Source organism: Scomber scombrus, chromosome 7 (genome assembly GCF_963691925.1).
Source record: "Scomber scombrus chromosome 7, fScoSco1.1, whole genome shotgun sequence".
In the NCBI taxonomy this organism is placed as follows: domain Eukaryota; kingdom Metazoa; phylum Chordata; class Actinopteri; order Scombriformes; family Scombridae; genus Scomber; species Scomber scombrus.
This window is the reverse complement of record NC_084976.1, coordinates 2,182,130-2,195,505: the sequence shown is the minus strand read 5'-3', so window position 1 is coordinate 2,195,505 and position 13,376 is coordinate 2,182,130.

Sequence of the window (13,376 nt, the reverse complement as noted above, 5' to 3'; positions counted from 1 at the left end):
GGTGACCCGCGTCCGGGCAAGGGAAACAAAGGACCATATATTGTACTCGTCATTTGGGTCTTGTGAGCTACACTTTGTCTGGTCCCTCCCCCTGGACCTGTTTGCCTTGGGTGACCCTACCAGGGGCATAAAGCCCCTGACAACGGAGCTCCTGGGGTCATTGGGACATGCAAACCCCTCCACCACGATAAGGTAGTAGCTCAGGGAGGGGGCTTTGGTATAATAGTTGGTTGTTAAATTGGCCTACATGAAATAGCCTAGGCTAATATACAAACTTGACTTGATAACCTAGTAGGCCTAATTAAAATGAAGTTGTAAAAAATGCATTCAACATTAGTATGCTGGGCTATGAAGAATGGTTGATATTAGCTGTTAACCTATGTTTAAATAAGATAAGGTGGAACAAATATGCATATATTATTTATATTATTTCTTAGGTCTATAGGCCTGTCATAGGCTTATCGTTATCAGGGAATGTAGAAACAAGCTCATAGTCTGCGCGACAAGGTCCACTGCCTCCAGCTCTTTGCTTATATCAGCCCTGACTTTATTGTAGAGATCTGGTATAGTGGCTTTCAAAAAATATTTAAAAGTTTCAAAAGTTTTGAAGAATTCCTTGAAAAACTCCTTTTTTTACAGTGTGAGAAGACACCATTTCTTTTGTGAGACAAAGTGCATTGTCAGTGTCTACTACAAAAATGATTACTTTTGTCAAAAGCACCAAGGATTGAGGGCTGGTGAAGCAGGGCTCTCCTATTGGCAATTTCTCTCAGTGCTAGCGTAACATGCCTAGCAGGATAGGAGGTTTACTCGCAAACAGAATGTTTTCCTGGCACTACTTGTTTGCACAAATGGCAAATCACTTCATTTAAGTCCTTCTGCTAACCTGTTGCATCTGGTTTAAAAATTAAATAATCCCAAATAGATAGGGGTGTGACGATACACTCAGCTCACGAGACGAGAAACGATATTGGGTTCACGAGATCAAACAAGACAAGATTTTAACTATATTTTTAAGAAAACTTCAATGAGGAAATAAATGACTGTTCTTTTATTTAAAATTCACAAAAGGAGGATTAAATTATCATATGCAGTATGCAGCACTGTAAAAAGTTTCCCCATATAGATATTTTATGGATGGATCATTTTGGTATTTATGGAAATAACAACCATAAATACAAAAGTTACATACAATCACAAATACTAAAAAGTAAATTGTAAGGAGTAGAAACAATTATATAACTAATATATAAATATAAATTAAATAAAGAATCAAATTATAACATATTGCTAATAAAAAAACACAGAAATAAAAGTAAATTGCACAAATCCTGTATCACATAAATACACAAGTAGAACAACATATAAATTGTGTTATGATTTGGTAGTGTGACTCATTTTACTTTTTGCATCATTAGGCTTCCATAGATGCGCTAGATTCCCTGCTCCTCCTACTTCAGGCTTTCAGTGTAGAGACCTGAGGTTAATTTACCACTGCTCCTCTCCTCATCTCCTACTATTGACTGAGATCTTCTCAGCAGGTAGAAGCTGCAACAAGGTTAATGATCCACACGTGACATTATAAAAAGAAGACATGATGTGCGAATGATCGATAGAAAACTGATCGTCTTTTTTTTTTTTTTTTGTGCGGCCCTTAATTATAGCTAGATCTCGTCACCCCCCTACAAATAGAAGATTTCTTCAAAATGAGCTCTTCCATAATTTTATTTGCTGAAAATGGTAATGTCTTCTGTAAGGACCCCCCATTCACCAGTGTGAATATCAGTATTCCATTTGCCAGTCATTGGGCTGATGATGGCCGGTAAGAAAAATGTGGACACATTGCCCAACCCTACCATACACCAGACTTAGTTTACAAATGTGACCAATAAGAGTACATAAAAAGGTATTGAGTTGTCATGTGGGATATTTTTTCAGTTATTTGAGGGGCTACATTGAAAAGAAATGCATGTGGGAAATCATCAAAGAGGCAACAGTGTGCACCATGTGAGATGTCTGTGTATGGTTGATTAGAATAACTTTCAGCAGCACAGGTTCACTGGAAGCATATGCTTGGCTGAGTGCTTGCACAGGACCAATCTAAACATCAAACTTCACACAGCAAATCAGTCATTTGCAGTCTGCCACTGAACCAGCTACTGCCAACAACCTTTCTCCTGAAGAGCTTGATGTTTGTATCAGCCTTACATAGGCAGTCACTCATGTATGATCAGTGTCATGTGAGGCAGGAGCCTTCATTTAGTCATTACAGGTATTTTTGGCCCAGAAATATCGACAGCTTACCCTTTTCTTTCATTATTTTGGGCTAAAATTGTCCCAAAATGGTTCTTCATATACTTATGTCCCTGTCACCAAGAATGTTCTATGCTGCTGCTCACACACAGCCATCACAGCTGCAGCAAGGCTCCTCGTCAGCCAGCTTCATTAACTTTGCCACTGGCAAAGACCAGCTGCTATATCCTCCTGCAATCAGCTGTCTGCTCCTTACTGAGGACTGAAGAAGCCTGAAGAATTTTGCGACCTCTTATGTTGTCAAGGGATGAGTATAGTTAATAGTACAACTACTCTTATCGATCCGGTACTTTCACATTACTTGGTTCTTTGTGTGAAAGAACCACCCCCCCAAAAAAACTAAGGAACAGTATTAACATTGCTTCATTTTCATTCTCTATTTCATCCTGATGAAGTCTTACTGTTGTCTGCTGGCATTTATACTATATTGCATACATACATATATCTAATTTAAAAGTTATTCCTACTTATTTCATGCTGGAATCTTTCTGTATCTTCTTGAACCCCGACTTCCCATTAGATCAACCCCTGTATTACCTTTGAGTCGCTTTGGAAATGCATGTGGCTCTGGAGGTGGCGTAATTATTCTGCAACATCGTTGTGCCTCAAGCCCCACCCAGGAATGTTTGGGGCCGCATGGAGCACACACCCCAAGGCAGGGATTCGTTTTGCCTCCATAAAAGTTCCAGGTGATTGTCGTTCAGGGGCGGTTCCTGCTATAGAGACACGCGCCAATGGTCACAGCCCCCTAAAATTACTGCAGTGAAGTTCCTGCAGTGAACGGCCCTTTGGATTTGGATCAAAGTGTTGGACTGATGATACAAAGTAATTTAAAGTTTCATTCACCTCAAATGAACACATCGCCTTGCTTTAAAAGTATATTGTTATCTTTGTTCAACTAAAGTTAAGAATAACAAGACTTGAGATACTATAAGCTTCTATGTGCTTATTAAGAGAAACAGCAACTGTCTGAACCTAGGTGAATGGACATTCTGACCAATTGTGCCATTCATTTGCATTATACAATGTGAAACGATATTAACAATGAACAGATTTCTCTCAGAGGCAGCAGTAGCAAGATGTGACCCATTTAGACCTTATTTATAGAGGTGGAAGATAAGAAAATATTATGTTATGTGACTCTTTCTTTTATGATCATTTGCATTTTGGAGGCACCAACAAATGATGTTGTCCTGAAGGCAGGGGCTTAGCATCAACAAACACTTGTATGGGTTATTTTGGAAGGCAATGATGAATTTAGTTTGGATAACTTAATGAGAAATCTAAAATTATAAGGGAAATCCAAATTTGGTTTCATCATTTACCAGAACACGACTGTATGTTGTTAATGCTTTATTGAGGAACAGAACTGCACAATGGTCTATCCAGTACTATTTTAAATTCATTTGTCTCTTATCTTTGACAGAGAGTTTGAAGTATTTCCCCTAAAAACAACATGGGATTCCTCAAGGATGGATTCTAGGGCCACTACTTGTTGTAATAGCGACTCTACATGGTACCCCTCAGTTAAGTCATCAGAACAAATCTCTTGCCATACCTATGCTGATGGTGCTCAGCTTTATGTCACTGTGTCTCCTGATGACACAGGACCAGGATAGAACACAGTAGACCAGTTGTAGAGTCTTTACATTGGTTGACTGTCAGATTCTTTAACTTGTTTTTACCCTCACATACTGTTCATATTCCGACATATCCAAAATATCCCTTCATAATTAGTCTCTCAAATTATTAATGAGTGCCTCATCAGTGTTAAGTAAAGTGTGATAAATCCTTAAGGAAGCTTTCAGAGAGAAAATATACTTTATTTTTCAGTTTTTATGTTTGTTGTTTATGGATAATCAAACATTTACAATGACACCTATATTACATAGAATAGGGGAACATGATGAGTTCAATGAATTATATTAAATGTGAAGAATGCAACAGTAATTTATGAATGGTTTAATTGAATATGGGACAAACACTCAACAAAAGTTTATACAAATGTTCATAAGAAGTTGAAATATTTCCATTTTTGTATATTCTTTCTCACATTAGGAGAAGTCATCAAATTGAAGTTTTTACTGCTCTCAAATGTCAAAATTGGTCAAAAATGACCCTGAACAGTATGTGAGAGTTTAAGCACTTCATGGTCTTGCACCAGTCCTGTCTGATATGCTTGCAATGTATGAACCAGTACAGTCCCTCAAGTTTTCTGGTGTGAGTCTTAGTTGTTCCAAAGTGCAAGACAGAAGCTTTCAGGTTTTATACTTAGAGCTGCTGAAAGTGTTGCTATCTTTAAACATACCAAACTACTAACCTCTTTACCCTGGCTTTTCATTAGAATATTTTATGAACATTATTTTTTTATTTTAATCAATTATTTTATTGTAGTTTTATGTTTCATTTCATTACCTATTATAACTGTCATTGATTTCCATTGATTTTTTTCTCATTATTATTTTATTCTGTTTTAGAGGCTTACATCTTTGTTGGTACTGTTTACATTTGTTCTTTCTCTGGAACTTGTATAAAAGGCGCAATATAAATAAAGTTTGATTGATTGGTTTTATTGATGATTTACTTTCAACCTTAGTGACTTAGTATTAATTAAACTTAGATATGGAACTAGCCAGTTCACAATGTATAGTAAGCATAAAGCACGATGCCTCTTTTTTTGAATTAAGAGCTGTTGAATAAACTGTTATTACTGCTGCTGACTGAGTGAACTGGGCACAGGCAGCAGCTCTGTGGGTGCTGATGGACTTGAGTGCAGCCATATTATGGCCTCTCTGCGGATTTCAAATAAATGTGATTCACATCAAATGATGCTGTAATCTAATATTTACTGTCGTCTTCATAACTTACTTTCATAACTAAACCAATTACTTTATGTCTGAGCCCATTATTTAAATCTTCTGAGACAGCGAGCGGATAGGTCAAGATCTGTGATAATGTACTTTTCTAAACATCAGACTGGGAAGCTGTTTCTCACAGATACAGTAGTTTAACAATAAAATCTTATGATTTTTCCTGACTCTCCAATTTTACAAATTCAGCTTTGAGAATCAAAATAATTGTCATGTCATGAGATTATTACAGTAAGGGTGAGGTCCTGCACCTGTGTGCTTCTTACTAAACAGAGTAGGTTTGTGACAAATAAAACAGCTTGTGTGGTTGTTTTTATTTTTATCTCCAGACTATCAGTCTATCAGAATACTATTTGCAACCTCTACTCATACCAGCAATGCTCTACATGCACTGAATTGTTAGTTACCTACAATTATCTCAAAATGAACTCCATACCATTAATATAAAACCTAACCTGTAATCACACACAGGCCTGCCTCTACAGTGCAGTCAAAAGTGCCGGCCAGCCAACTGTTGGGTCGCACCACTGGGAAAAGAAAATAAACTATAAAAATGAAAAAGTAAAAAAAAATTGCAACGGTATGTGCAGATTGCAGCAGCAGAAGCACCATAGCTATAGCTATGTTTTTAATAGATTATGTTCACTTTTGTTTCAGCCCAGCATGATGCCAGAGAATCATACTCAACCCTCTTCAAAATCCTGCTCACTTTATGCACAGCTGGCACAGTGTGGATACCTTCATTCATTATTTAAAACTTCCAACACAGCGCTGGGGTTTAACAGTTAGAGAGCTTCTGTGCTTTTCAAACACTAACCAGCAAATCTCCAAACACCACTTAGTATTTGTTTGTTTAAAGATACGAGAACTGTTTCTTTTCTCTTTTTTTCTTCTCTTTGCATAAATAAGGATTAATATTTTGCATATGGACTCATAAATGTTTATTGGACTTCAAAGACAGAAATGAAGCCTTTCAAATATGCAAATGTGTTAATTAGACTATATTAATTGTTTGCACAACATGCCAGCAGCTGCAGCGCACATTACATACATCTGTGTCTGTTCATTCTGCCATTGTTTGCCTATTTTAGACAATGTATATTAATATTTGTGTTTCCAAACTTCTGGTGCTTCATGGACATGGGTGAATATTTGCATATTAGTCCATGTCAAGTTGTGGCTGAATTGTCCCTACCAATATTTCTAACAATCCCAAACAACTCAATACAATGTTACCAGTATGATGTCTGCAGATTAGCATAGTTTGTGTGTTTTTTGTGAGGATTGTGATGTTAAAGAGTGGAGGAGATGCATAAGGGGGATACCCGATTTGATGAACAAGCAACCCTCAACTGTACACGTGTAGCTGCGCAGCAGTAGTCAATAGTGAACGGTGGTGAATAGTTATATAGTAAAAAAGTGATTTAAACAGGGACAGTGCACAATAAAACATTAACCTTGTGTAAAACAAGGAGAGATGCATCGCACTGGGTTTTAGCAAGTTGCTATTTTCCGCCCGTAGTCCAGGAAGATGGAACAATGAATGAAAATCAATAACAGAATTCACAAAATTATGCAAAATTGCAATAATAAAAGTATCAATACAAACACTCCCATATCCTTAAAGCATTTGATGCTTTAACAGTAAGAAAGTTTCTTATGTGTCTGAAGTTTGTGAGGTTAAATTTCAGTGTTACCCAGCTGACATCATTTTTAAAACTAAGAGTTTGATCAAGGGTAACACCCAAATATTTGAATTAATCCACATTTTTTATTTTTTGCAGCAGCTGAAAGTGATTATAGTTCAAACGTTTCAAACATCATGGAATTAATTTTTGATCATTGCTCAAATGTGTCAATTTATCAAACAACTTTATGATTGTAGGTGGAATGACTCCCAAAAGTGGAAACAAGACATCAGGTTTTTTTAAAATAAGAATCACAATCAACAAACTGCAGGTGAGGTTTGAGGACGTCTTACAGCAGATAGTTAAACAGAGTAGCACATTGCCTAACATTTATTGTGAAAATGTGGAAACTGTTATCCACGCCTTCATTAGCAGTCCATTGGACTACTGTGATTCTCTGCTCTCTGGCTTCAGTCTCTCACGCCTACAGCTCATCCAAAACTCAACTGCCAACATTTTAACTGGGACAAAGACACATGATCACATTTCACTGATCCTGGTTTCTTAGCACTGGCTGTTGCTCTCCAACTTGACTACTAAATTTGATTGATTACATACAAAGCCCAGAGAGGCCTCACTCCAAGTCATATTTTAGATCTCCTGCTGCCTTTTGTCCCTTCTTGCTCTCTGTGATCCTCATATGCATCTTTACTCATTGTTCCAAGATCCAGACTTAGATAGTCATAATGCCTTTTCAATCAGCACTCCTAAAATTTAAAAATATAAAATATTTTTTAATTTTAAGAAAAAATGTATGATGAAATTCCTGTTTAAGGTAAGATATATAACAAATACTGTAGTAAACTTTTTGCAGTTTAAAGCATCTGTTTAATCCCAGGAACACTGCATGCTTGTATATAGTATAAGGAATTTATGTATATTGTATATTTATATAATTACAGATCATTTTACAGATTGTTTTATTGTATATAGTATTTTTTAAATGTATTATCACTTCATCATTATGCGGCTACTGTTGTGTCAATTTTGAATTTCCCCCTAGAGGGATCAATAACATTTACCTTACTTTACCTTGCCTTATCTACATGTGCATATACAGAGAAAAGTTCACATACACAACAGTTTATTTTTGTTTTCCAAAAGTTACCAAAGTTAAAACCAAACCTAGGCCCACCTTGATGAAGATGAACTTTTTCCACCTTTTCTTAAAGACTTAAGCTTCTCTCCTGTTGCTTCTGTTGATGGAGCACAGCATTAAAGTCATGGTTGTATTGATTGATTGCTTCCACTCTTCATTTAAAAGTGCGTGACCTACAACATCCACTCACGTTCGTTCAGGTGTACCGAGTGGACATTATAACTCTTATGACTCTGGCTGGTCAGCTGGTCATCAAACAGCTGTTGACTTATACTGTATGTCTACAGTGTTTATTGGCAGCATCATTAGATCACAGCCCATAGGTAGAACCTGAAAAATGAGATGAACAGCAGAAGAAATAAATGTATCTGCCACATTTAAAGAACAGCCATGGCTGACTGTCTTTTACATCATTTTTTATTATGAGCGACTTGGTCCAAATACTGGAGGTCCTGCTTTACAGGTTTTGTTCATTGTGGACTGTTCCATGAAGTTTTGAGTTTTCAGGAAATAGCAAAACTACACAATCCTCATCCTTTTCTGATCCTCTCTTCTCTTCTAATATATATATATTTCTCTTACTTGGATTCTATGAAAAGTAAATGTACACAAATGGGAAGAAATCACAAGTATGCTATCCTGATCTGACAATGATCCTCTCTTCACAGACAGATAGAAACACATGAGCCACGTGTAACGTCCAAATACAAACCACAAACTGTGAGAGAGGAGACAGGAGACACGATGACCTTGGCGTCCTGCAGCTGTGGTCTGTTTGTGCTGCTGCCCAATTTAAGTAAAGACTTTGACTGATGAAAGGCCAAAAAAGAAAAAGTATGTCAAAATCACCTTAGATGTAACTGATTTACAGCTACAACAAAAGCCTTCCATCAGGTTTTTGTTTCATGCTTATCTTTTTGCCAGTTTAGGTAACATATTGACTCAAAACTCCTCTGAAAGCAAAGGTGGCACTTAGACGTAGCTGTGCTCAGGAGAAATCTGTTTGCATTTTCAGATGATCAATTTGACAGAGACTAAATGCACAGATTGATTTAAGCCAGTGAGCAGCGAGACACCACCGCAGTGAGAAACTTCATCCATCAACAGGCACAATTGCTTTCTTTGGCATATCGCAGGTAAGACATTCTCCATCAACTTCCACAGAGAAAGTAATCACACTATCAGCTGCAGGTTGGAGCTCCATCACCACACTGCCTGCTACTGTAACAGCTCCTGGCTGAGTGTGCAATAAAAACAATATCTGAATAATTCATTAAATGATCATTTACAAAGATTAAGATATAACTGAAGTTCACCTTTTTAATGCAGGCTTTTTTTAATATAGTAAAATCAATAAATGTGCCTGATATGTGTTATCCAGTTACATTAAAATGGCAGGATGCTTATTTTTAGAGAAATTGGCTGATGGCAATGTTAGTTGGTCTACCAGACTGAAAAATGTGGCGACTGTCATAACGCTTTGTGCGGAGATTTATCGTCATCATCCTCAGAGGAGGAATCTGACTAACATTGGTGACTCCTGACTTCTCATTTAGTACTAGGCCAACATTTCAGTTTGTCCAATGGTTTGTAACAAATACCTGCAATACTAAAAACAGTACCATCAACCTCAGCTGTACTTTGTGTTTTTTTATGCTAATTTTTATTTTTAAATGTATTTATATCAGAGACCATGTACAAAATACATTAATCTAAAAAAATGGAGAGGATGTGTCGCACCAGATTTAGCCACCAGATATTTTTCCATCTGCAGTCTCTGGGAAGGTAAAAAAAACAATCAAACAAAGACTAAAACCTAATACCAGTCAAAAAAAACCAATTTACTATTCATACCCACACACACACACACACACACACACACACACACACACACACACACACACACACACACACACACACACACACACACACACACACACACACACACTAACACACTGATACTAACCACTACTAACCACACTGATACTAACCACTACTAACTACACTGATACTAACCACTACTAACCATACTGATACTAACCACTACTAACCATACTGATACTAACCACTACTAACCATACTGATACTAACCATACTGATACTAACCACTACTAACCATACTGATACTAACCATACTGATACTAACCACTACTAACCATACTGATACTAACCACTACTAACCATACTGATACTAACCACTACTAACCATACTGATACTAACCACTACTAACCATACTGATACTAATCACTACTAACCATACTGATACTAACCACTACTAACCACACTGATACTAATCACTACTAACCACACTGACACTAACCACTACTAACCACACTGACACTAACCACTACTAACCATACTGATACTAACCACTACTAACCACACTGATACTAACCACTACTAACCATACTGATACTAACCACTACTAACCACACTGATACTAACCACTACTAACCATACTGACACTAACCACTACTAACCATACTGATACTAACCACTACTAACCATACTGATACTAACCAATACTAACCACATTGATACTAATCACTACTAACCACACTGATACTAACCACTACTAACCACACTGATACTAACCACTACTAACCATACTGATACTAATCACTACTAACCATACTGATACTAACCACTACTAACCATACTGATACTAATCACTACTAACCACACTGATACTAACCACTACTAACCACACTGATACTAACCACTACTAACCACACTGACACTAACCACTACTAACCACACTGACACTAACCACTACTAACCATACTGATACTAACCACTACTAACCACACTGATACTAACCACTACTAACCATACTGATACTAACCACTACTAACCATACTGATACTAACCACTACTAACCATACTGACACTAACCACTACTAACCATACTGATACTAACCACTACTAACCATACTGATACTAACCAATACTAACCACATTGATATCAACCTCTACTAACCACACTGATACTAATCACTACTAAACACACTGATACTAACCACTACTAACCATACTGATACTAACCACTACTAACCATACTGATATTAACCACTACTAACCACACTGATACTAATCACTACTAACCATACTGATACTAATCACTACTAACCATACTGATACTAACCACTACTAACCATACTGATACTAACCATTACTAACCATACTGATACTAACCACTACTAACCATACTGATACTAACCACTACTAACCACACTGATACTAACCACTACTAACCATACTGATACTAACCACTACTAACCACACTGATACTAACCACTACTAACCACACTGACACTAACCACTACTAACCACACTGACACTAACCACTACTAACCATACTGATACTAACCACTACTAACCACACTGATACTAACCACTACTAACCATACTGATACTAACCACTACTAACCACACTGATACTAACCAATACTAACCATACTGACACTAACCACTACTAACCATACTGATACTAACCACTACTAACCACACTGATACTAACCACTACTAACCATACTGATACTAACCACTACTAACCATACTGATACTAACCACTACTAACCACACTGACACTAACCACTACTAACCACACTGACACTAACCACTACTAACCATACTGATACTAACCACTACTAACCATACTGATACTAACCACTACTAACCACACTGATACTAACCACTACTAACCATACTGATACTAACCACTACTAACCACACTGATACTAACCACTACTAACCATACTGACACTAACCACTACTAACCACACTGACACTAACCACTACTAACCATACTGATACTAACCACTACTAACCACACTGATACTAACCACTACTAACCATACTGATACTAACCACTACTAACCACACTGATACTAACCACTACTAACCATACTGACACTAACCACTACTAACCATACTGATACTAACCACTACTAACCATACTGATACTAACCAATACTAACCACATTGATATCAACCTCTACTAACCACACTGATACTAATAACTACTAACCACACTGATACTAACCACTACCCTCCATACTGATACTAACCACTACTAACCATACTGATACTAACCACTACTAACCACACTGACACTAACCACTACTAACCATACTGATACTAACCATACTGATACTAACCACTACTAACCACACTGATACTAATCACTACTAACCACACTGATACTAACCACTACTAACCATACTGATAATAACCACTACTAACCACACTGACACTAACCACTACTAACCATACTGATACTAACCATACTGATACTAACCACTACTAACCACACTGATACTAATCACTACTAACCACACTGATACTAACCACTACTAACCATACTGATACTAACCACTACTAACCACACGGATACTAACCACTACTAACCACACTGATACTAACCACAACTAACCACACTGATATTAACCACTACTAACCACACTGATACTAACCACAACTAACCACACTGATATTAACCACTACTAACCACACTGATATTAACCACTACTAACCACACTGATACTAACCACTACTAACCACACTGATACTAACCACAACTAACCACACTGATATTAACCACTACTAACCACACTGATACTAACCACTACTAACCACACTGATACTAACCACTACTAACCACACTGATACTAACCACAACTAACCACACTGATACTAACCACAACTAACCACACTGATACTAACCACTACTAACCACACTGATACTAACCACTACTAACCACACTGATACTAACCACAACTAACCACACTGATACTAACCACTACTAACCACACTGATACTAACCACTACTAACCACACTGATACTAACCACTAATAACCACACTGATACTAATCACTACTAACCACACTGATACTAACCACTACTAACCATACTGATACTAACCACTACTAACCACACTGATACTAACCACTACTAACCATACTGATACTAACCACTACTAACCATACTGATACTAACCACTACTAACCACATTGATATCAACCTCTACTAACCACACTGATACTAACCACTACTAACCATACTGATACTAACCACTACTAACCACACTGATACTAACCACACTGATACTAACCACTACTAACCACACTGATACTAACCACTACTAACCATACTGATACTAACCACTACTAACCACACTGATACTAACCACTACTAACCACACTGATACTAACCACTACTAACCACACTGATACTAACCACTACTAACCATACTGATACTAACCACTACTAACCATACTGATACTAACCACTACTAACCATACTGATATTAACCACTACTAACCATACTGATACTAACCACTACTAACCATACTGATACTAACCACTACTAACCATACTGACACTAACCACTACTAACCATAC